Source organism: Prionailurus bengalensis, chromosome D3 (assembly GCF_016509475.1).
Source record: "Prionailurus bengalensis isolate Pbe53 chromosome D3, Fcat_Pben_1.1_paternal_pri, whole genome shotgun sequence".
Taxonomy (NCBI): domain Eukaryota; kingdom Metazoa; phylum Chordata; class Mammalia; order Carnivora; family Felidae; genus Prionailurus; species Prionailurus bengalensis.
In genome coordinates, this window is record NC_057356.1 from 37,673,957 (window position 1) to 37,697,676 (window position 23,720).

The following is a 23,720-nucleotide window of genomic DNA, read 5'->3' on the forward strand; positions in this document are numbered from 1 at the left end:
TGCACCCTCTGACTTTGTCCCTGTAATCAGCAAGTCTGACTTATACAACTTCCAAGTTTTAGGGGAACAGAACACTTAGGTATTGAATTTACTCCACGAGAAAAAAATTGCATTAATGCTGTAATAAATAAACCTTTTGTATCACATGGCTATTGTTGCATAAAGGAACAGTCCAGCACTTGGAGACTCATTTCTCATTTCTCATGAGTGTATAGGTTCGATGCACGGTTCTGCTGATCCTGGCTCAGCTGGCCTTGCTGGAATCACTTCTTCAGGCTTCTATGGTCAGGTGATGGGTTGGCTGGGCATTACATGCTCTTCCACGGATCTAGGGCTTTGAATGCAACATTTGGGCTCTGTCCCATTCTCCAGCAGGAGCGCTTAATTCTCAGGGTGATCACATAGAAGCAAGACGGAAACAAGAGCACACAAAGCCTTTGAGGTCTAAGCTTGGGACTGGCATATTGTCACTTCATCATATTCTACTGAGCAAAGTGAGCCACAGGTTCCAGCAGTGGGAAATTGTCCCCACCTTATGATGGAACCAAATACAAAGTTACATTGTAAGGGGGTATCGGTAAAGGGGTTTATCAAGCCCCATCCTAAGTTGAAAATATTGTAAGTTAAAAATGAATTTAATACACCTCACCTACCACACATCACAGCTCAGCCTAGCCTACCTTACATGTGCTCAGAACACTTACATTGGTCTACCGTTGAGCAGAATCATCTAACACAAAGCCTCCTTTATAATCAAGTATCGAATATCTCATGTAATTTATTGAATACTGTACTAAGAACAAAAACAATGGCTGTATGGGGACAGAATGGTTGTCAGTGCGTGAGTTGTTTACTCTTGTGATGGCACAGCTGTCTGGGAGCTGTAGCTGCTGTCCAGCATATCACTAGAGAGGATCTTCCAGTAAATCACCAGCCTGGGGAAAGATCAAAATTCCAAATTTGAAGTACAGTTTATAATGGATGGGTATCACTTTTGCACCATTGTAGAGGCAAAAAAATCCTAAATCAAACCAAAGTCATGGGTCATCTGTAATTCAGAGCATCAATTTAATCTACCATACTTACACAGACATGGTTTTAGATGGAGTAGAGAAGTATTTGAAGGTCAGTGAGGGGTTTTTCAAGGAGGTCATGAATAGGTGAGGAGTTTAGTACTAAAATAGAAGGCTTAAAATTACTTAGGAACAACTTTCTTACTCTTATATTTTATGTTGTTGGCTCAACTAGACTAAGTTGGTGAGCTTTGTTCCATTCAGGGCTTTATATAAACAGATAATCTTATTTTCAGGGTACTATTAATAGCTCAGTAATATAGAGTAATCAACTGTCTTCAATCCAGAAACAAATTCACAATATTTAAGTTCAAGGTATTCATTGTACACTTGGTAACTAAAAGTCTAAAGAAACATGCAACTTCTTTTCCTATGAGAATGGACAAAGCCTTTTTACTTTTTCAAGCAAATGTCACATTAGTAGTTTTAGGTCAATTCACATTTGTAAAACTGGAAATGAATTCTGTAAGAATTTGTGTTGGAACTATTATAATGTAAGAGAACACGTGCATATTGAGTCCAGAAAAAGTGGACTCTATACTTTTTAATGGAATATGAATCATTAAGATAACGCCTTAAACAAAAAAAAATCTGACCTTTTAATTTTGGCTATAGGTTTAACAAAATACAGAAATTAAATATAAAATGGAAATAACTCAAACACATTTTCATTTAGGCAGATAGTATGGAAGGGATTGTAGGTACTTTTGGGTTAAGAAAAATCCATCCTTTGAAAGGGCTTCAAGAAAAAAATAAATGAGCATATTATTCTGCAGAAGCAGCCCCCACAGAAGATGATTTGTAAATATATTGCTGATGGAGTTTTTTTAAAGCACTCAAATCCAGTTAAGGTGACCAGGGAACATCCCAAGGATTAGAAACTGGACCTCAATGAAAAACATCATAACGAGCTGACATAGCCTTTGAACATCTTGGCTGAAGACCTTCCTTTATGAGAATGACTGTATTATACCCTTGTCATTTGCTGACACTACCCATTAAGAAGCACCAGCTCTCCTTGTTCTGATTTCGTGGCCACTGGGCAATATTTTAACATAGCTTGCCTTCCTTTGTAGACTACAGTGGTGGGAATGTGCTGATCTCCAAATATCCATCTTATTGGCATTTATATCCATCAGCATAATTGATATTCTTGTTTTTAGCTGGTTCCCTTAGCCTGATCACTTGTGGGAGCATTAACAGACTCAGGTTTCTGGGCCTTAAATACTAAGAACTAGACATAGACCCTGAACTTGGTGGTTTTGAAAGTAAGTCCTATGCCACGAGACACATCCTGTATAGCCAGCTGGCTTCTTCCATGATGGATCAATGGCAGAGGTAGGAATAACAACCATCTTTCCTGACACCTAGCATGTGTTCTACGTCTTATAACACCTGTTATTTCTTAGAGAATATATATCTAGCTACAGTTTTTGGGGCATATATCTATTCAAGAAAGTATGAATTGCCTACTCTGAATTTTCCATTTTTCTTTTTCCAGATCTCTCACCTTGGAGAAGGTATGTTGCGTCATCAATATCTTTGAAAATGAGATTAAAGGCATTGCTGGCTTTCCTTCTGCAGTTTTCATGCCTTTCTCCAAATCCTATTAGTTCATTCAGTATGGTTGTAGTGGGAATTAAAGTTTATCTATTGATATAAGGATCCTTATCTCATTCAGTCAGTTTATACAGACTTTAAACATCATCAGAAATATTTTGTATAAGTTGGATTTTTAAAAATTCCAGGTATAAGTTGGAATATACCTGGAAACAGTGTTTTTATGCTATTTTATGATAGCTTTGTTCCATCAAAAAAAGTACAAGTATAAAAATAAATAGTACACATATAAAAATAAATCTATTTTTGATGAAGTCATCAATTAAAAATAGTATAATGTGCATATTATCTTATTTATGAAGCTTTTTGGCATCATTTAAAGTTAGTTTTGGGGCGCTTGGGTGGCTCAGTTGGTTAAGCAGCTGACTTCGGCTCAGGTCATGATCTCACGTCTCGTGTGTTTGAGCCCTGCATCCGGCTCTGTGTTGACAGCTCAGAGCCTGGAGCCTGCTTCGGATTCTGTGTCTCCCTCTCTCTGTCCCTTCCCCACTTGCATTATCTCTCTCTCTCTCTCTCTCTCTCAAAAATAAATAAACATTAAAAAATTTTTGAGTTAGTTTTAATTCTTCAATGTTATTTACACTTCTCTCTGAACCAGTATTTACACTTAAATATAACTCTATGTAATTGTTTATATCTGAACTCATTAATAAAGTTTAATATTGGGCAGTCTACTTAAGAAAATATCACAGTAACAGAGAAAATACAGTGTGGTATAAATAAAATTATTAACAGTGGCATTGACATGAAAATAAACATGAGGGTAATAATTATTGATGATAAATGGTGACCAGTGAAATTATTATAGCTGCAATGGACAATTTACTTGTGGGATAAGCATAGAATGCTGTTAAGATAACCTCTCTTCAATTACACTGCAGTGTATAAAGGAATTTACTCTGTGTTTAACTCACAAACAGTCCTAAGTATATGCTAGGAAACAATCATGAATTCTAAGAACATGTCTGTATCAATGGGCAATCCTGCTACTGATCAAATAATAAAGCAATGTAATCTAATTCTACTTAACAATAACATTTATACATATAAAAACAACAATAGACAACATAGAAAAATAAAATAAAACCACCCAATTAGAAAAAAGTAAATAATTTTAGCAAATTTAAAAATGCAGTATTCCTTGAATAAAGCCGATCACTATCTCAGCAAATGAGAGGGTTTCATTTCCACCCGCAAGAGACAGACAGACATTATAGAACTTCCATGACTCTGTCATGCTTTGAAGATGTGCCGAAAGGGGTTCTTCTGTGTTTACCATTCTACCAGCGATGCCTATCTAATAATAAGCCATCCTTACCTGTCTGGCCAACATTAACTTTGCCACTTAGAGTTTGTTAGATTCAACTGAATTATAAATACAAAATGCTGTAACCATCAGATTTCTAAACCCCATTGTTCACAACGACCATTGGTAACACTGCAATACCCAACAATGTGGCTATTTCATTTTAATCTGCAGCTGTTCAAATAAAAGGGATTTACTACAACAGCTTTTCAAAAATTCTGTAATAAGTGTACCAGTGCATACACTGCTTATATTTCCATATAATTTGAATAACAGTATCATTTAAAACAGATGTCAGCTTCTTTGAATATAATCATATGTTGTTGTCAGCACTATGCACCCACAGATTTACATTTAAGTAACCCAGGATGAGGTTCTCTGCCTGTGTCACCTGTTTTATTGGTGCATTCTTTTCCTTATTTAAACCTTGCCCATGAAAACAGTGTTTTGGTTTTCATCAATGCAAGCCATGTATATTCAATAAGCATGTTACAATAATCGTTTTCCCCAAAAAGCGAAGACAAGGTGATGTAAATTCATTCTTTTGGATTTCAATCCAGCTTTCTTTTATTTTGTATAGTATTTAATATTGATTTTTCTAAGGGGAAGGTGGAACCAGACTGCTGTTAACTCTTCTTTGTGCTGGGAACATTTTGATGTTTCCGTCATTAAGACTTAGAGTCTTTAATGATAAACACCACTGGGAAAGACTAGGGTTACATTGCAGTAATCGAGACACTTGTCCTTTGCTAAAAGGACACATAAAGCACATCTATGCTCACCTAAGTAGCAGGGAGGGGAACTTCTCATCCAACCACTGGGTCCTACTCTAATTTCATGCAGTCAGGTGAGCAAGTGTGGCAAGACAGCATCCCGAGGTGTGCCTGTTGTCACAGAAATACACAACTCTATAAAGTCTTTAGCATAAACATGTTAAATGGATGAAAAAAGTATACCACTTCATTAGATCTGTTTTAAATGTTCTCTTCTATACTGATACCTTCTGCTTCCTTTTCTTTTTCTTTGCCAGAAATGTTTTTTTTAATTGATTAGAGCATAGAACACAGCCGTGTGTGTATGTGTACTTATAAATTTCTGTGATCATGGTTCCTAATTGAAAAACTGCATTAGCAAAGGGTTTTCTATTTCTCTCTTCAGTAAAAACGCTAAATGGTGTTTGTACCAACGGACCAGTCTCACCTGAAAAATGAAAGTTTTAGTTGTTGGTTTATGGTAGTCAACAACAAACCAAAAAGATCATTTAGAAGTTATTATTCTTAATCATGTTAAATCACTGAATTTCTTGCTGGAAGCAAGCTAATATTTGTTTTGTACTTGACAGCTATTATTTGCATACTAGAATTTTTACACAAGACACCTCCATGAAAGAAAATTACATCTAAAAGTCACAAAATACAGTCTTCGATTACCAGCTACTTTTAAACATAAACCAACATAAAAGATTTAATAAGTTTCTCTCCAAACCTGCAACGATGCTTTGTGAAAGCCTAACACTAACCTGTAAGACTGTAAGTTTCCTGAGGGCAGGAACTCCTTTGCTCCTGTTTCCTACTCAATCTCAAGCAGCTAGAACAGGGTCAGTAATCATTTGTTCTAGCCGTTCAAAAAGAGTATTCTTTTATTTTGAAATGGTATCCGCAGACGGGTGTGTAGAGAAGTCGAGAGCGGGAAAGGGGCATCTGAGAGGAGGTTGCAAAATCCGAAGGAGCAGCAGAACAGAGAGGAATCCAGAGGCCTGAGAACATTTGGAAGGTGAATCCGAAGAGCTGGGATGAAGCAGGGATGAGCGCCCCGGGACAACACTGCACGAGTGGGTAGGGGTCAGGAAGGAAGTAGCCAAGATTTGGGGGACTCCTTGCCGGGGAGCATATAAGGGGAAAGACGCACTCGAAGATACAGCCGCAGCCGCCTCCCTCCCACGTGAAAGCCCGAGCGGCCGCCCCGCGTCCACTCCGCTCCCCGGGGAGCGGAACCCGGAGCGAGGCAGGTGCGGCGGGAGCATGCGCGCGGGGCCGGCAGGGGAGGCTCCCGCGCCCCCACCCCGCGCGTGCACCCTCGCGCCCCTCCCGCCGGGCACCGCGGGGCCAGCGGCGCCGCAGCCTGGGCCGGCCGAGCTTCGCCGCTCCGGCTCGCGCCCCGCCGGCCTGTCGCCGAGTCGGCGTTGCGGGCGGCCCGGCTCTGCTCGGGGTAAGGACGACGCGGCAGCCCGAGCCGTGTGGTCGGGGGACCGCGTGAGCGCCCACGGCCGCCGCCGCCGCCGGGGTTGGCCCCGGGCCCCGCGCCCGACTGAGGGGCGTGCGCGTCGCCCGCGGCGAGGCCGGGCCGGGCCAGGGGGCGGTGGCGGTTAGGAGTCGCCTCCTCCCGGCGCCGGCTCTTTCTCTTTCTCTTTCGCCGCCGGGCGCGCGCCGGGCTCCCCGCGCGAGGCTCTGCCCCACTTGTCACCCACTTCGGACGGGCGTGGCGTGGCCCCGTACCGTCCCGCTCCCGGCCGCCGCGGCCACCTGGGCCGGGGGTGTCGGCGCGGCCACCTGGGCAGGGAGGCGCCGGTTCAGCCTCGGCCCGCGGGACGAGGGCCGGGGCGGGATTCCAGGCGGTCCCAAGCCGGCCTCAGGCCACCGGGCGCCCGGCGGTGGGCGTTTGGCTTTTGTTTTCTCGGGGCGGGCGTCCCCGGTCTCCCCCCCTTCTCCGCCGACAGCTGTCGTGTGTGGCGGTACAAGGCTGCGGCCGAGACACCCTCGGGCGCTTCCTCACTCCAGCCCCTTTTCCTCCCTGGTCGTGCTCTCCCAAGTTCTGCCCAGCCCCGGGGCCGGAGCGGAGGAAGTGCGCGCTGGGGGACGCCTCGCCAATCTGTGGCGGTTTAACTAGCTCCAGCCACAAGCCCAGAACTGCGCCCCGGGGAGCGCTGCCCAAGCCTCCCGGGCTTTCTTCGCGGAGATGGGCCGAGGGCGAGGCGAGCGGACCTGGGGACACTTGGGCCAGCGCCGCAGTTACCTGCGGTATTGGTGGAAGCCTTTCCCCAAGGTGGGAGAATTCTGGTGGCTTTTGTCGCCAGCCTTTTAAATCCTGCAGTCTTTGATTAAAGTCCATATGATGTACTTTATTTTGTATATGCCTTTATCCACTTAGAGGGTCATTCTTAATCTGTCCCTGCCTGGAGGTGAAAACTAAATAAAAGGAAGGTCCGGTCATTGTCATTGTTAAGACTCCCGCATGTGAAAGCCCCATGGAGTTCAGTCTGGTCACCGTGACCTGCCCTGCTGGGGCCGTTCCATGCCCAGGAGACTCACACTAAGGGTTATTTGGTCTCCACGCCCAAAGTGGCACCGTCTCTTGGATCCCTGTTGGAGGGATCCCTGTTAAACTGTTGGAGCTGTTCTAGAAGGCGTGGGGGCAGCCTCCAGTTTCACTCCTTTCCTGAAATAAGGGTAGTGAGGTCTCCTGGTGTTTCTAGTCCCCTTTACTCAAAAATGTTAGAATGGGAAACAGGTGGAATTTGTTCTTGATGCTTGATAATATAGACTTTGAATGCATTTAGCTCTTCACAAGATGCTAAAAATGTCTTTTCATGGTATCCTAGAATCAGGAGAAAGAGTTTGAAAGAGGAGAGATTTCTCTAACATCCAAGTGGATCGGATTCTGCTATATTCACATGGAGTGCGATTGTTAAGTAGGAGAGATGAGCTTACAAATGCTATTGATTATGCTCTCAGATTGTAAGGTACATTGATGAGTTTGTATCTCCTGTAGCTCTTGACTGTGGAATTCTTTATTCAGCGCTTTGCGGGGCAGTATTGGTTTACCTCTACTATGAGCTCTCAATCTGTTTTCTAATAAAGGAATTGGTGAGATGGTGATCTGGTGAAGACAGATGAAAGAAACTAAGGAAATGTCTTTTACTTTTTACCTTAAGGAGATGTGTGGTTTTAAGTTGATCACAAGAATCTTAGGTGAGTGCTACCACCTACCTATATGTTTCATTGCGATACTTGTGTGATTTGTATCTTAAATTACACTTCTAATTCATCATAAAAATTTCAATTGTCATTTGTACAATAAGCCATTTACTATGTATGTTCATACATTTGTATGACAAACCACCAAAAGCTTGAGCTTTTAGTGCGTTGGGTAGATAAAATATGCAAACCAAATGTTTGTAAACAAAATAATGTGATAGGAACATGAGGTTTGAGACTAAAACAATGTGTAATCAAATGCCATCAGTCTGAAACAGATAGTGGTCAGGGAGTCTGGCAAGGAGAGGGTCTTTGGGATCTGGAGTGATCAGAAAGGAACACAGAGTTGGGTCTTGGGCTGAGTCTTGAGGTGTGTGGATCTTCATGGATTGACAGAGCGAAGGAAGAAGAGATTGGGGCCTAAGAGGGAGAAGGGGGTTTCACTCCTCAAAAGGAATGATTATGATTTGTTTAGGACTAAGAAAGATTATTTGCAGTGCCCACATTGGGAATTGTGGTTGTACATGCTCTTCCCATCAGCTCCTACCGTCCCAAACTAGAAACCGTTTATTCTTCATGATCAAGTGTAATTCTTCTCCTGGGAAGGGATCCCTGATTTTCACATCAGACTTCCTTCCTTTGGCTTCCACGTTCCCTAGTTCACCTATAAATGCATATGTAAAAACAGGTATTTTTTTTTTTTGATGGTCCAGGCTTTAGATTTTACCATTTCCTGTTTATTTTTAAAAATTGAGATATAATTAACGTATTAGTTTCAGGTGTACGGCATGATGATTTATGGATATATTGTGAAATAATTATCACAATTAATTAAAGTTAACATCCATCACCACACATAGTTACACATTTTTTTCTTGTGGTGAGAACTTTTAAGATCTATTATCTTGGCAACTTTCAAATATACAATATAATATTAACTATGATCGCCATTAATGAGGGTCATCAAAAAAGTTTTATATATTTTCCACAATTTAGTGTCTGTCTTTTAAGTAACATGTGTTCAGTAAGGGTATGAACAGGTCCTTAGATCTCTTTTTATTTGGAATATTTTTGGACTGTAGTCATAGCTTTTTTTTTTTTAAATTTTTTTTAACGTTTATTTATTTTTGAGACAGAGACAGAGCCAGAGCATGAACGGGGGAGGGTCAGAGAGAGAGGGAGACACAGAATCGGAAGCAGGCTCCAGGCTCTGAGCCATCAGCCCAGAGCCCGACGCGGGGCTCGAACTCAAGGACCGTGAGATCGTGACCTGAGCTGAAGTCGGACGCTTAACTGACTGAGCCACCCAGGCGCCCCCGTAGTCATAGCTTTTTAACTTAAATGATAATAACCCTTTGAGGCCTGGGATGGTACTTGACAAGTGATTAAGTGCATAGACAACAGATATATGTAGGACTGAATCCCTGTGTGAGCAGGCAGCTGCTGAGCAGAGGCATGGGGTGATAAAAGCAGCAGTCAGGAGGATCATTCTGAGTATGAAGGGAGATTTGCAGATGGAAAGCTCTGGAGTTCTTACCTTGAAGGAGGGGGAGTCCTGAAGCCACTGGGGGGTAAGGCTGTATGGGAAGCACCAGGCCACCCAGTCTGACCAAGGAAGCAAAAGGAGCCCCAGCCTCTCTGCTCCCACTCCATTCCTTCACACGTCTTTACTTCTCCTTCTCTAGAGCTGAAGGAGAGTTTGAAAATTACAGATAAGTGTTCATTGTTTCCATCAAGTATTTTAATTCAGAAGGAATGCTGCTGTTAAAATGGGGAAATTAGCGGGAGAGCCAGGTAGGTGGTTGAGGAGGGGTGGGGGTGGGGGTGGAGCAGATAAGATCAGTTTATAAAATACACAATTGAAACTGAAGTGGCAGTGAGTTTGGAGAGAGCAACTGTGATGTTGGGCCAGGAATGGCGGTGACAGTAAAAGAGACAGGGTGAATAAATTAGCACAGAGGTGAGAGAGCACGTCCAGGACTGTGGGCTGCACCCAGTGACAGTGTCAGCGAGAGAAACAAAGAAGTGGTCAGAAGGGGGAGGAAAACCAGGCGTCAACAGTAATAGGGATGCTGGTGGAGGAGGTTCTGCAGAAAACTCTGAGTTAAGTCTCATCAGTTGCAGATGAAAAACCCCAACTGAGAAGGTGTGGTTGAACTTGGCTGGCACCAGGTGATCTCAGTGGTAAGGCTTCAGTGTGAGCTGTTGGTAGCATTTGCTGTCCATTTCAGGGATGTAGATGTCCCCTTTAATATGAATAGTGTTTCCTTGTTTCCAAAGCATTTCCATCTTACAGTATTGGTAAGCATATTTTGAGCATAGTTTATTATAGGCACATACCTCCAAGTGAAGAAAACTATTTAGATTCATTAAAAAAACCCCAGTGGACTGTTCACACACTCTTACAGTAAGTAGTGTAAATATAGATACTATCTTGTACTTCAGCAAAATAAAGCAAAAACAATGAATTAGAACGTACTCGGGAAAAATGAAAATCTTCATTGACACACGTAATATTATCTTTTGTTTAAACATTTGCATTACTTTTTTTTTCTCTTAGAATAGTGCCTGAGAAGAATCTATCCTTGTTTGATTTTGCAAATACAACAAACTTTACACAGTAGCAGTGGAAAAATGAAACATTTACTCTGATTCCATCAGTTGTCACTGCTCTGCTCCCGTGCTCTGTGTGTGCCTTTTGGGGAAGATGTCATTGCAGTAGAGCTCAGCGTCACCTGCTGAAACTTTCTTCATTTTGTATCGATTTCAGCTCATGTGAAGAGTGTTCTCTTAATGAAGCTAGACATTGTGGAGAATGTTTATGCATCCTTTCTGAAGGTGGATCTTAAATGATGAAAGTGTGGTCGCTGCCACAATTAATAATTGATTAATTGTTTGGAAAGTATCAGGTGTGGGATGTGGGCGATGGAGCAGAAGTGCACGCATCTTTCTTTGTCACCGTGACTAGCTAGAGAGACCATATTTAACTAGAGGGACAGATGGACAGCACAACACTTTTTATGCACTGTGCTTTGGTGTGTAAACTATTATGCTAGCTTTTAGGATTATGACAGCCTTTTAGATGAAATCATTGTTGCCCTACTCCCTGTCCTTTTGAGGGAGAGATGAATGAAGGAGCCCAAATGGGTGCAAGGCATTTTTGCTGGGTATCCACTTGGTGTCAGTTGCATGCTCTGTGTATGGGGATGGCTACTACAGACATAACTCCTGCCTTCTTGGAGCCGATAGTCAAGTGAGGGAACAGATATGAAACAGACTCCAAATAAATGTAGAAGGACAAACTTTCAAGTGTACTATGAGAAAGATCAACAGGAATTCCTTATATGGGTTTGTGGGTCATAAAAGTCCTCTCTGAGGATGAGTAGCTGCTGCTAGCTGGGTAGGGAGCAGGGCAAAAAAGTTTAGGCAGAGGTTAGCACACATGTGAAGCCCCCCACTCCCACCACCCCCTCCCTCGACCCGGTACAGCTGGTACAGTTGTAGGGGCCAGAGCATGATCCCTGCCCGTAGGGGCCATACCAAAGATCATACATTCTATTTTTCTTGCCATGGGAAGGCTTTGCAGAGTCTGAACAGGGTGGCCTGCTTTATGTCCCCTGAGACCACTCTGGCTGCCTTCTACAGAGCATTGTGCGGGTGGCAAGACCAATTAGGACACCACTGCAGGCGTCTAGGTGGGAGTCCTGCTGCTTGGACCAGGGAGGTAGGGGTGGAGATGAGTAGAAATGGAAGGATTTGGGGAGTATTTTGATGGTAGAATCTTATAAAATTGCTGATAGATTAAAGGATAGGGGAAAGGAATCCAGTGTTTTCCTCTGATCTTTGGCATGAGAAACTGGGGACAACTGGTGGGAAGAAGACTTGGTAACTTTTCCTTAGCCATTTTTCCAGTGAAAGACCTATTGGATATAAAGTATATTTAGGGAGATAACTCAATGTCACTGTGATATATGTTATTTATCCAGCGCTGTGCTGGGCACGGGGTTTTGAACAAAGTTTAGCAGATGTGGTCTTTCCCTCTTCTTTGGCTGTAGGATTTTTGCATTCTGCCTGGCTCACACCTCACACCAGACCCAGTGTACCTCCTGAACTTGAATATCCAGTCTTTCTGCAAATAGGCACATGCACCCAAATACGTGTAATCTCAGAGCCTGCTGTCAAGCTGCCTTGGTGGTAGCATTTTCAGTCATGACTGAGGAGGTCTAAAATTACTGGATGTACCACATGGACCATTTACTACTCAGTTTCCTTATACCATGGTGTCCCAACACTGATCCTAACACTGGGAGACTCTGCCACGCCTTGAAAGTTCTTTGGTCCTATGACTGTAAGCCATTGCTTACCTTCATGGTTCCTTCTCTTGTGAGTACACCAGAGTTGGAGATGAGACTTCCTTGAGTGACAGCATTTAAAAAATTGCTTTTGGTCATTATTGATGAAATTTGTTTCTAAATAAAAACCAAGGAGCAGATGATAGACATGATTCCAGGCCTGTATAAATGGATCCAGGTTAACACTGATGCCAGTGCAAGGCCCAGTTCATAGTCGAGCAGATGTTCTGCTTTTGCCTTTGGTTTTCTAGGGCTGGCCATGCATGAGAAACTGGGTGAACTTCAGTAGATGGGAACGCCTGGTGAGAAGCAGACTTGGTAACTTTGCTTTGATCATTTTTCACCTGAAGGACCTGCTGGATATAGGCTATTTTTAGGGAGACAACTCGATGTGGTTGTGTTATATGACATGTGTACACTGAGTTGGCACTCTTTGGCGAATGGAGTTCAGGCCTAAATCCAGGGTCACCAATTTGGATGTATGTAAAGGGGCCAGGCAGGTAAGGGGCCTGAGTGAAATAGGCAGATAGAAGAAAGCTCACAAAGCACTCTTGATTTCTATTTTCTCACCTTTGAAAACTGGGCATAGATACTTGTCTACCATAGAAAGTTCTTCCTTTTTTTTTTTTTTTAGATGTTTATTCATTTTTGGGAGAGGGAGCCCGAGTGGGGGAGGGGCAGAGAGAGAGGGGGCAGATATCTGAAGCAGGTTCTGTGCTGACAGCAGCGAGCCCAGCCCGATGTGGGGCCCTACCTCACCAACAATGAGATTGAAGGTCTTCGACCTGAGTCGAAGTCCGACGCTCAGCTGACTGAGCCACCCAGATGCCCCTATCATAGGAAGCTCTGTAAGAACAAGGGCGGTGGGAAGGGAGAAAAATCCCCTCAGTGCAGTGGGAACAGTAGGGAGTAGTCTTATATGGTTTAAAGGGGTAGCTAATATTAAAACAAACAAACAAGCAAAACACCCAAAACCCTCAGATTGGAAATCTGCATTTTAAATGATTAAAAAATGTTTAAATGTTTATTCTTGAGAGAGAGCGAGAGCGAGAGCAAGAGAGAGCGAGCGAGCGAGAGAGAGAGAGAGAGAGAGAGAGTAAGAGAGAGAGTAGAGTGGCAGAGAGAGGGGGAGACACCAAATCAGGAAGCAGAGCCTGCTCCAGGCTCTGAGCTGTCCACATAGAGCCCAACGTGAGGCTTGAGCTTGTGAACCGTGAGATCATGACCTGAGCGGAAGTCTGACACATAACTTACTGAGCCACCCAAGTGCCCCAGAAATGTGCATTTTTAAAAATGTGAAATACCCTATTTAAAAATACTGGCTCGAACCTTTTAGGGCACCAATAAGGTAGACAGTATATTTACAGACTAGATGCAGTTGTGGGCCGTCATTTTACAACCTCTGACTTGTGGGGTCTTATTTATCATGGTGGGGGAATATTAGAAACATACCAGTTTCTTGTTCCACTAATTCCTGCCCATTTAAGTCTGCCTTGATTAAATCTGGGAGTTAGGAGTGGGAATCTGGGCCCAGCCCTGTGACTCTGTAAGGCATATGCTTGTGTAGGGGGCTGGGGTTATCAAAATTTGGGTTGAACCTAGACTTTTTAAAGCTTTTAATCATGTTTCTATGGAATTTTTTCATGTCTCCATTGTTAATATGTATGTTTTTCATCAAATGTCTAAGAGTTTGTATCACCTATGGACACCTATGATTGGAGGGGGACCGTGTCTTCTCTTGCTTTTGGGATTTTGCACATTTGTATCTGCCTTTCTTGTTGCTGTGAATTTTACTCCTCCAAGAAGTCTCCAAGTCTCCCAAAAACTGGATCACCCCCACCCCCAGTTTCCTGCACAATGTGCTGTCATAGGCTATTTCACTCTGAAGGGTGGAGCCTTACTTTTTGTGTCCCAGGTGACTTTTTGGATTCAGTTCACCATGTCTTTGTAAAGCCTAGGAATTTCCTGACACATGTCAGAGAGGAGTAAATAAAAATTGAATGATTTTGAGTCAATTAGTGACAGGCTCATACAGAAAAGAAGTGCCACTAAATCCTTAGCATTTTGGGATTCTGTGGCGTATCTAGCTGAGATTTTCAATTCGATGGAAAATGTAAGAGCTGACCTTTCATCCACTCATTTTATTATTATTATGGTCACATATCAAAGGGAATGTAAAGGTTTTTCTCTTTTTGCTTTATGGCAAAAGATATTCTTCTAATTCCCTGTCATTATACCCTTCAGTTCTGGTCTTAGACATCATCAAGGTGAATTATTAGAGATGCCATGATAGCACTTCCAGATCTATATTTTATGCACTCCATTTCTGAGGATAGTTAGAAAAAAGATTTTTCCCCTTCCTCTTCTAAAACTGTGAGCTTGCTGTGATTTTATTTCAAGAAGATATGTGGATGTTTCTCTGGCAGCTTAACACACACAGCTGAGCTTAGAATAGGAACTGTTAGGGCTAACAGACCAAGAATTTGAGAAGTCTTGACCAGCACAGGAGAACATCTTTTTGCTAAGTGCACCTGGAACAAACCAAGGCTCATAGGTGATTTTCAAGGTGATAGACTTCTGTGTAGGGCCATGAGTATACTTCATTGGTTTTGTTAATTGAATGTCACAGATATTTGGTAATTTTTAGAAAGATAATAGGGTAGGGCATGTTGCTGGATTCTGTACCCCATGTAAATTAGCAGCTGTCAGTTGGCATCCATCTTATGTGTAGACCCTGTATACAGTTCAGACGTGTCCTCCCTGCCGGCTGTTGCCATCTTTGTGTTTTGTGTGAAGGGCAATGCCCAGCCATTTTACTGCAGTCAGTTATCAGTAATCTTTAGGGCCACTTTATTTTTCTACGGTGAGGACAAGAAGATATCACTGTCAGTCTTTTCAGAACTGTCTGGCATCTGTGTCTAAAACAAACAATGCCCATTGCTGTGGAGTAAATGGTGAAGAAAAAGAAAGGGTGCTGTGGAGGGTACAGTTATACATTAATTACCCATGTGATGCACAAAGTGTAAAGCTGGTAGGCATGGTTTTAAATTGGGCTTATGTCCAAGTAAGTTGTCTTTCAAGTTTTTAGAAGTTTCAGCTCATGTAGCTGTAACTTCTCTCATAGACCAACCGTAGCTTACGAATAAGCTCCTGCTGTTCCACATTTAACAATTTAGACTTACCATTTTTTTTTTTAATTTTAGAGGGTTTGGGAGTAATCTGAATCAGATTTTTCTCAATCCCTGTTATCAACAGAAATGTTTTTGTTCTAAGGGGCTGCCCTGGGCACTGTGGGCTGTTTAGCAGGAGCATCCCCGGCCTCTACCCACCAGACGTCTGTAGCACCTCCTCCCACTTAGTTGTGACAACCCAAAATGTCTTCCGACATTTCCAAATGTCCCCTGGGGAGAGGACAGAGAGGGAGAATCACCCCTGGTTGAGCCTGATCTAATTCAGCCTGTTTTATAGATAACAGATCAGAGATCCAGTTGTATTAAGCAATGTGCCCAAGGTCAAAAGTCATTATGTGAGAATATGAATTACAAAACAAATGATCTAACTTGAAGGAGCTTCTTATCAGTTCAAAACTCATTTTTCTCTTGTAAAAAATAGTTCTTATCATAGTAAATGGTCCCTGATTCTGTCTTGCCATGACTAGCCAAATACAGCTGTCACTGCTGTTAATCAAACTGTGGCAAAGACCTAAATTAATAGTGCTTCAAAAGCTAAAACAAGTTGTAAAGTAACTGCAAATTTACTATATTGGTAAGTTGTTTATAAAATTACTTGGTTTTGAGCTCTGTAGTCTTACGGCTTTATGTTCTTTACCCAATTCATGAATTCCTACTAATAACAAGGATAAATTGTCACATATATTTCTAATCTAAATCCCTTATTGCAGAGAGGCCAAAATGAAAGCCCAGCAAAAGACCTGATGTACTCAGGTTGATCCACCTGAGTAGTGGCAGAGTTGGACTCTTCACTTGGCCTTCTTGAGCTCCAGCTCAGGCTGTTTTCTATTACAGCATGTCAGCTTTTGTTTTCATAGCCAGGCTTTGCAGTAAAGTTGTATTCAGTAGCGTGGCAAATCTTATTCTACAGTAATAATTAATCTTTTGTGTGCTTGCACAGTTGGGAATTATGAAGCCAGTAACACAAATATCTGCTAAGTAAGAGTACCCTCATTCATTCCATAGATGTTTATTCAGTGTCTGCTTTGACCAAGGATGTGCTAAGCTGTGGAATGTAAGGGATACGAGAAGGATGTTGTTAGATGTTGAGATGCAGGTCTACCCTCAGGAAACTCACAACCAGAGACACATTCAAATTTGAGGCTTCTCTGTGTCACATCAGAGAAGATGCACTGATTTATTCATATATTTATTTATTTAACTGCATTTTTGGGTACTTGCTGCATACCAGGCATTGACACTGGGTACTCTGTCCATTTAGTCCAGAAAATACCCAGAATGAAGCTGGGAGGGGACAGTGTGTGCTAATGAGTGGGCCCTCAGACTCTACAAGAGAGACATGAAAAATATCAGTGCCTGTGCTGACAAGGGAGTAACTGTGCTTCTAAAAGTTAGTGAGAATATCTTTGTCAAGTCCATAGCTGACAAGCATCATTGTTGTGTTCCACAGATGGTGGATAGAAGCTGACTGTGAAAGGTCACACAGTGCAGCGTTGAGTTACCTTCATGCCAGTTCTAGTAATTGTCAGCTGGATCATATAGCACTCCCTCCAGAGACCAGGTGTTACAGAAGGAAGAAGACGTTCAAGGTGTTAATCAGCCCCTTGTAGGGATGACTGATGTCTCAGGGTTGTGTTATTTTGGTATTGTTTGTGTGGACACTGTTGGCATACAGCACAAAAGAAGAGAGTTCATTTTTTGGAAACGGTGAAAAGTCTCTGTCCTCATCTTTGAATGTTCTCGTTGTGTGTTATATCACAAGTGAAAATAATAAATTCACCAATATATATGCCCTTCTGCATGAGCATTAAAAGTGTTCTCCAAGTTTTCCCCAGACTAAGTCACTAAACATGTCAGTCAAAGCCAAAAATAAAAAAGAAATAGTTTATAAATTACTTTGAGAGATGATTTAATCCACTCACCTTCTTTAAATTATTCTGATTTTTACCTAATCCATTCAAAGTTTCCATAATGAATATTCTTATGGCTAAATAAAGGCACAGGCGCCTTTTATATCCCTCTTTAGGATCACACTTTCCTACAGGTAATGAGGGTCTTTCTTCTGAGACTAAAAGTGAAAGAACCTTTAAAGAAGGAACAGCAAATGGAGTTTTTTTATTTCTGTTTTGTACCCAAAGTTTGCACTTACTTCCACCCCTGGCCAGGCATAAAATAAAAGCTTAAATAAATGGCTTAGGGTGTATTTGTCACCCATATTCCTTTTTCACTTGTTTGTTGAAGTAGACACAGGAAGAACCAAGGTGGAAGAATGTTTACGAATGTTTATGGGTCAGGAGTTCCAACTGTACCAACCCTTTGACAACATATATTTGTAACATCCCTCTTAGTGTCTTGAAATGAAGTTATTAGGTAAATAATTTACCTGCACGAACTTTCAAAAAAGTCATTATGATGTCCATATATAATATAATGGGAGAAATAAGTGGAAGGTAATTCATGATTAAATGATACTCCAAACATTTGGACATGATTAGTGTAGAAAATAAAGTGAAGTAGTTGGATAGCTTGTATTATATATAAATTCACCGATAAAAGTGCTGATGGGGGATTGTATCAAGGAAGGGCAGTCTTTGAGCACTGTTGTGCTTAATAACATCATCTTCTGAAATGGTGAAAATATTTGCTAAAGTTCTGCATGAAACATCATAAAACCTTTCCTCAATTTACAGAGTTGCATTCCTAGGAAAGATAGGAAATATTAAAACCATTGCAAAAAGTACTTTTTGATTAATATACAAAATGAAATTCTGCTCCCAGTTCAGAGAAACATAAGGTTTTTGCACATACTTGAATGTCAAGTGAGAGACTCTCACCTTTTAAAAGTGAGAGCCTTTGCAGTACCCTATTTCTTTCTTTCTTTCTCTTTTCTTTTCCTTTTTTGTCTTTTCTTTCTTTCTTTCTTTCTTTCTTTCTTTCTTTCTTTCTTTCTTTCTTTCTTTCTTTCTTCTTTCTGGAATTGAGAAAGAAAATTAGTGTTAGCATATGGGGCTTACCCATGTATGGTTTGGCAGTAAGAGTCCTGTATACAAACTATATGTCCCCCTCATTTGTGCGTTATCTACATCTTATAAGCTGCCTTCTTGCCCTTGCGGTTGCTGCTCTGAGCATGTTTTGAGACTTGGGGGAGAGGAGGGTAGGATTAGAATCCAGTCCTTTGTCACAGCTTGAATATGATTGTAAGAAGCCACAACAAAGACTTAAATTTCCACAAAGTAGTATTTTAATGGGGTTTGACATCAGTCAAAATTCAGAGAGTACAGTGATGTCTATGAATGGTGCTTGCAAGGACTGAAAGTTAACATGTGCCGTGTACTCATATGCACCCAAACACCTCCACACTCACACTCACATTGGATGATTTGGGCTTTGTTGTTGAATTGGTAATCATTACTGTCCATGAGCGATATAAAGGCATGTTCCACTGAAGTTCAGTTTGCTTGCCACTGTATACTTAGAATCGAATATAGTGAAAGACTGTGCTGAAAGGGTAGGGCGTGTGGTCTTTTGAAGTCTTTTTCTCATGATGCAAACCAGAGTTGAGAATAGGCTAACATATCTGGTAACCTACAAATTAAAGTTGTGTCCTGGTCTGACCATGCAAATGGGGGGCTTAGCTTTTGACACTCAACAGTGAGGATGGGGCCAGACAGAATGGGAATCTGAAGGGGTGTGTGTGGGTTTGGCCTCTGTCACTGTCTGCCTTGAGGATGCTATTCAAACCCTGGTGCCTCTCTGAACCTGTCTTTTTAGCAGATGTGCATTGATTTGGGAGGTGAGCATTAAGCCATTTTCTTGATTATTGCTTGTATGTGCAAAGCTTTTGGTAAGTTCCCAAGTAGTTTACAAAAATCAGACCCACAGGTTTTATAGTCATTTTTATTTGATATGATCTCTGGGCTTTCTGTCACTTTTTTTTTTTTTTTGGCCTCTTGTTTTATGCTGTATCTATAACCCAAATGTAGAAACACCTGGGCAGAATGCATCCAGTGGTTTTTCAATTAATACAAATGTACAACTAGACCAGATGTAAAGGAAGCAAAGAAAATTGGCATATTAAATTATTGAAGATTCGCTCTTTGAATTTTGGAAGGTTTATGGTAGTTTAATTTGGTAGACATAATGTGAAAGAATGTGTAAGGTCGTGATGCAGAACTTCTTAACTTAGGCTAATTTCCTCCCACATTTATTTAGCTCTATATAAGGTGTCTTGTAAAAGTTTGTTTGGTATTTCTATAGTACTTCATACTTTTAGAACATATCCATATGGATTTCAGTTATTACTTGTTTTAAACATGTGCTGATATTGCCACATAGTGATTTCTCAAGGTTATTAGTTATTATTAGTTATTAGTGGCAGTACACTCCTAGCCAGAGTATTTCAGAAATCTGTCTTTGCCTTTATTTAAAAAATTTTAGTTGAATAAAAACATGGTGTTTTGTAGGCCATCGACTACTCAGAATTTCTATACTAGAAGAAATGGTTTTGTGAGGAAACTGAAGTGATTAGCATTCTGAATATCTCAGTGTGTCATATAAAGAAAATTCATATGAAAGGTCTTAAGATAAAATTTACTCTGTTTATTCCCCATTAGCTCTGTTACCTAAGAGAGTTAAGGTTTGTTACTTTCTAAGATATAAGCATTGTGAAACTTGACATTTTGCTAGCTTTTGAGAAGATGGCAACTGCTGAGCTTTCTTTGCTGAATTATATCCAGTCAGTTGAGATAAAAATGAATTGGAAATAAATGGTTATGGCGAACAATTAACATACAGCAAAAAACCCCTTAAGAACAAAGCTGGTTATACAGTTAGGTGGCACTGTTTCCTTTTTCTTTTCAAAGATTTGACTAAGTGTAATTAAAATACAAAGAGGTCTCATGTGGTCTTATTTAGATCTAGCCAGATTAAAAACAAATAGGAAAAGTAAATTATAAACCAGTTTGAGGTGAAGATCCAGCCCCCATCTGTTACTGAAACATATCTTCCAACCCATGGGCAGAAAGTGACTGGTTGTGTAGGGCTGCTGAGCAAACATTGAGGTGCTCTCTAGAGTTGCTCAAGGTGGCTTCAAGGGCCAGGCAAGTCACTTAAGTAGGTGAAGTGGTGCTGGGTTTAAGACAGGAGGGAGTCATGGGCTTGTGGGGCCCTGGTGCCTTTGGGAGTTTGAGTTCTTGTTGCCATGCCTAATGTTTTATTTGTTTTTTTTTTCCCTAATCAGAGTCAGAAATCCAGTTATGTTAAATGTGTATGTGATTTCCATTCTATTGTAGAACCATCTCTCTCTTTTCTGTCCTCCAAACTCGTAACACTTGGTGTCTGGAGCAGAGGCTTCCAGCTTTGGGGCTGTTTTATATACCAACAAAACTGTATGTTAGCTTAAGAGAGTTGCCAATATTTTATTTTCTCATGGACAGACAAAAACCAAACCAGCCACCTTGTGTATAACCTCTTTTAAGGAAGGTCACCATAACAACAGAAATATAGGAGAAAAATCATCCCAGAACAATGAATTTTTTGTTCTAACGGACACAGTAGCAGAAAAAGAGTTATGAAACTTCTCAGATGTGAAAAGTTTCAATATAACTGTAAAAATGATTTTTATGATGTCACACTATGATATTGTCTCATGTTAATATTTTTTTTGATATGGATTTTTCAATTCGGGCTCTTTAGGAGATATTTGAAATAAAGACAGGATGTTCACTTGTTCTGGTACTTTCATTTTTTTTTTATAACAACTTAAAAAACAACTACACATAGTTATTGACAAAAAGGAGCAAGAATCAACACTAGTTTGCTCAGCTTGCTGTAGCTGGCATAACGTAGGATGTAGGAGGTTTTAATAGTTTTTGAAGTAAAATATTGTGTATTTGCTTTGTTTTATTTTATTTTATTATTATTTTTTAAATGTTTATTTTGAGAGGGACAGAGAGCTCCTGTGTGCGAGCAGGGGAGGGGCAGAGAGAGAGGGAGAGAAAGAATCCCAAGCAAACCATGTGCTATCAGTGCTATGAGCACAGAGGCCAACTTGGGGCTCTGTCTCACGAACTGTGAGATCATGACCTGAGCCAGAACCAAGAGTAGGAGGCCTAACTGACTGAGCCACCCAGGCGCCTGCATTTGCTCTTTTTAATGCTTGTCCCCCAGTGTCTTGCACTGTGTTTTTCAGAGATGTGGAATGCACTGTTTTGGAGTTGGCCAGGCCCGTCGACAATGGGCCTCAGTCCGGCTCTCATCAGTCCTGCCTCCTGATGTACTCCTGTCCTTGCTTTGTTTGTTGTCTGGGCTCATCTGAATTTCACCTCAGTCTGGTTGGTTTAGCTGTTCAGGCTTATTCAGAATTTTTTGTTTAACTTTTCAGAATTCCTAAGCATCCATTTTTACACTTAAAATGTTGATGGCTTTGGTTGAGTAAACAAATGTTCAGAAATACCCCCGCTTTGACTCCTTGCTCAGCCATTTTTAGTCATGAGAACTTATTTATTGTATCAGTTTTCTCAGCTGTAAAATGGGAATGACGATAGTGTTGTAAATACCAAAGGACTCTCTAAGCATCAACCATTTAGAACCTAGTAGCAGATAGCTATTGTTCAGTAACTATCAGTGACTGAGTGTCAGTTGTTATAAACACTAACTTTAATATTTCCCCAAATGGGTAAAATATTTAGGTACACACTGCAGAATTCTATGCTGTTCCTAAAAAGAATGAGTAAATGCATGCTGAGAAATGCACTACTTTCTTAGGGAAGGTCACTGTTGACCTTTGTCAGTCACAGGAGTAGTTTTCTGCTTGAAAAGTGGGTGCTTCCTTGTTCGTTGGCTGCAGCATGGGTATGAAGTCCACACCTTCCTGCACCTTATTTGTAGAGAGAAGCGTGGACTCTTCTGGGTGGGACGAGAGGCACCAATGAAGCGAGTGGGTGGTGGCAGATGAGGTTCCCGGTGTCCAGGCTGCAGGATGGGCCACTCCATTCCCCTGCCTGGTGACACCTTGCACTCGCCCTTGCTGTGCAGCTCCCCTTGCCGACATCCAGGGCCAGCCTCGTGCAGTCAAGGACTTCTCTGGAGGCTTGGGGCAGGCCACGCTGGTTTGCATGATGGGCTCCCTGAGGCTTTGTAATAGTCTGTGGCTGCATAGTAATTGTTTACAAGTTGTGTGAATGATATTAAAAGAATTTTGTTGGGGTGCCTGGGTGGCTCAGTCGGTTAAGCGTCCAACTTCGGCTCAGGTCATGATCTCGCGGTTTGTCAGTCAGAGCCCTGCGTCGGGCTCTGTGCTGACAGCTCAGAGCCTGGAACCTGCTTCAGATTCTGTGTCTCCCTCTCTCTCAGCCCCTCCCCTGCTCACGCTCTGTCTCTCTCTGTGTGTCAATAATAAATAAACATTAAAAAAAAAAAGAGTTTTGTAATCTTATAAAGTGGGGGCTCTGCTTGAATCTTCATTTGGGAGATACTTTCTCATTACTAAACACTTTAATACCAAAAACTCAGTTTCAGAATGTGAGCCATCTTTTTTACTGTAATAAGTTCAAAATTGCATTCTTTTTTCTTAATTCATATGGATTGGATTGTTTGTTTTAACCCAGAGAAAGAAACATTGATTAATATGTATTGTGAATATGCCAGTTTTAGTACTAGAAGAACTTGGATTCAGGTCTTGGTCTTGCACAATACTTATTATATGACTTAGGGAAAGAAGTAATTTTATAATGCTGTTTCCTTTTCTGCTTCTTTATTGAGGATAATATCCCTGGGGGTTAAATTATAAAAATAATCAAAAGGAAAACTGAATATAGAATACCCATGTGATATGGTAATGTATTTAGCTGTTGTGGAGCAGAAAATGATAGTCACATCTCGATTTTTTTACAGTGTTTAATTATGATTTACTTCTCCCCAAGTGAAAGTTACTTCAGCTTTTCAAGTGTTGCTACTACTAATCACATTTTTTGAGACCTGTGATTGAAATTAATGCGCCGAACATATTGCAGTGCGTATTTTTAGCACGGAGAACAGTAACTTGGGTATTTAGGCACACATGTCACAAGTTTTGTGTCAGACATATCACTTTATTAAGACTACACTTTTTAGAATTAAGAGAAATATCCCTGACCCTGGGCTGAGTTGACCTTTTTGCATTATGTATATCTTCACACTGCACACACATGCTCTTCTTCTCCCTT

General features: G+C 41.3%; 1 protein-coding gene across 1 annotated transcript in view; it reads left to right on the plus strand.

The window, feature by feature from the left end:
- Positions 1-6,108: 6,108 nt before the first annotated feature.
- L3MBTL4 (L3MBTL histone methyl-lysine binding protein 4) overlaps positions 6,109-23,720 on the plus strand; it is a 450,084-nt gene continuing 432,472 nt past the window's right edge. The window contains exon 1 of the mRNA XM_043558331.1: positions 6,109-6,207. The gene's annotated coding sequence lies outside the window, so the exon portion shown is untranslated. The remainder of the gene's footprint in view (positions 6,208-23,720) is intronic.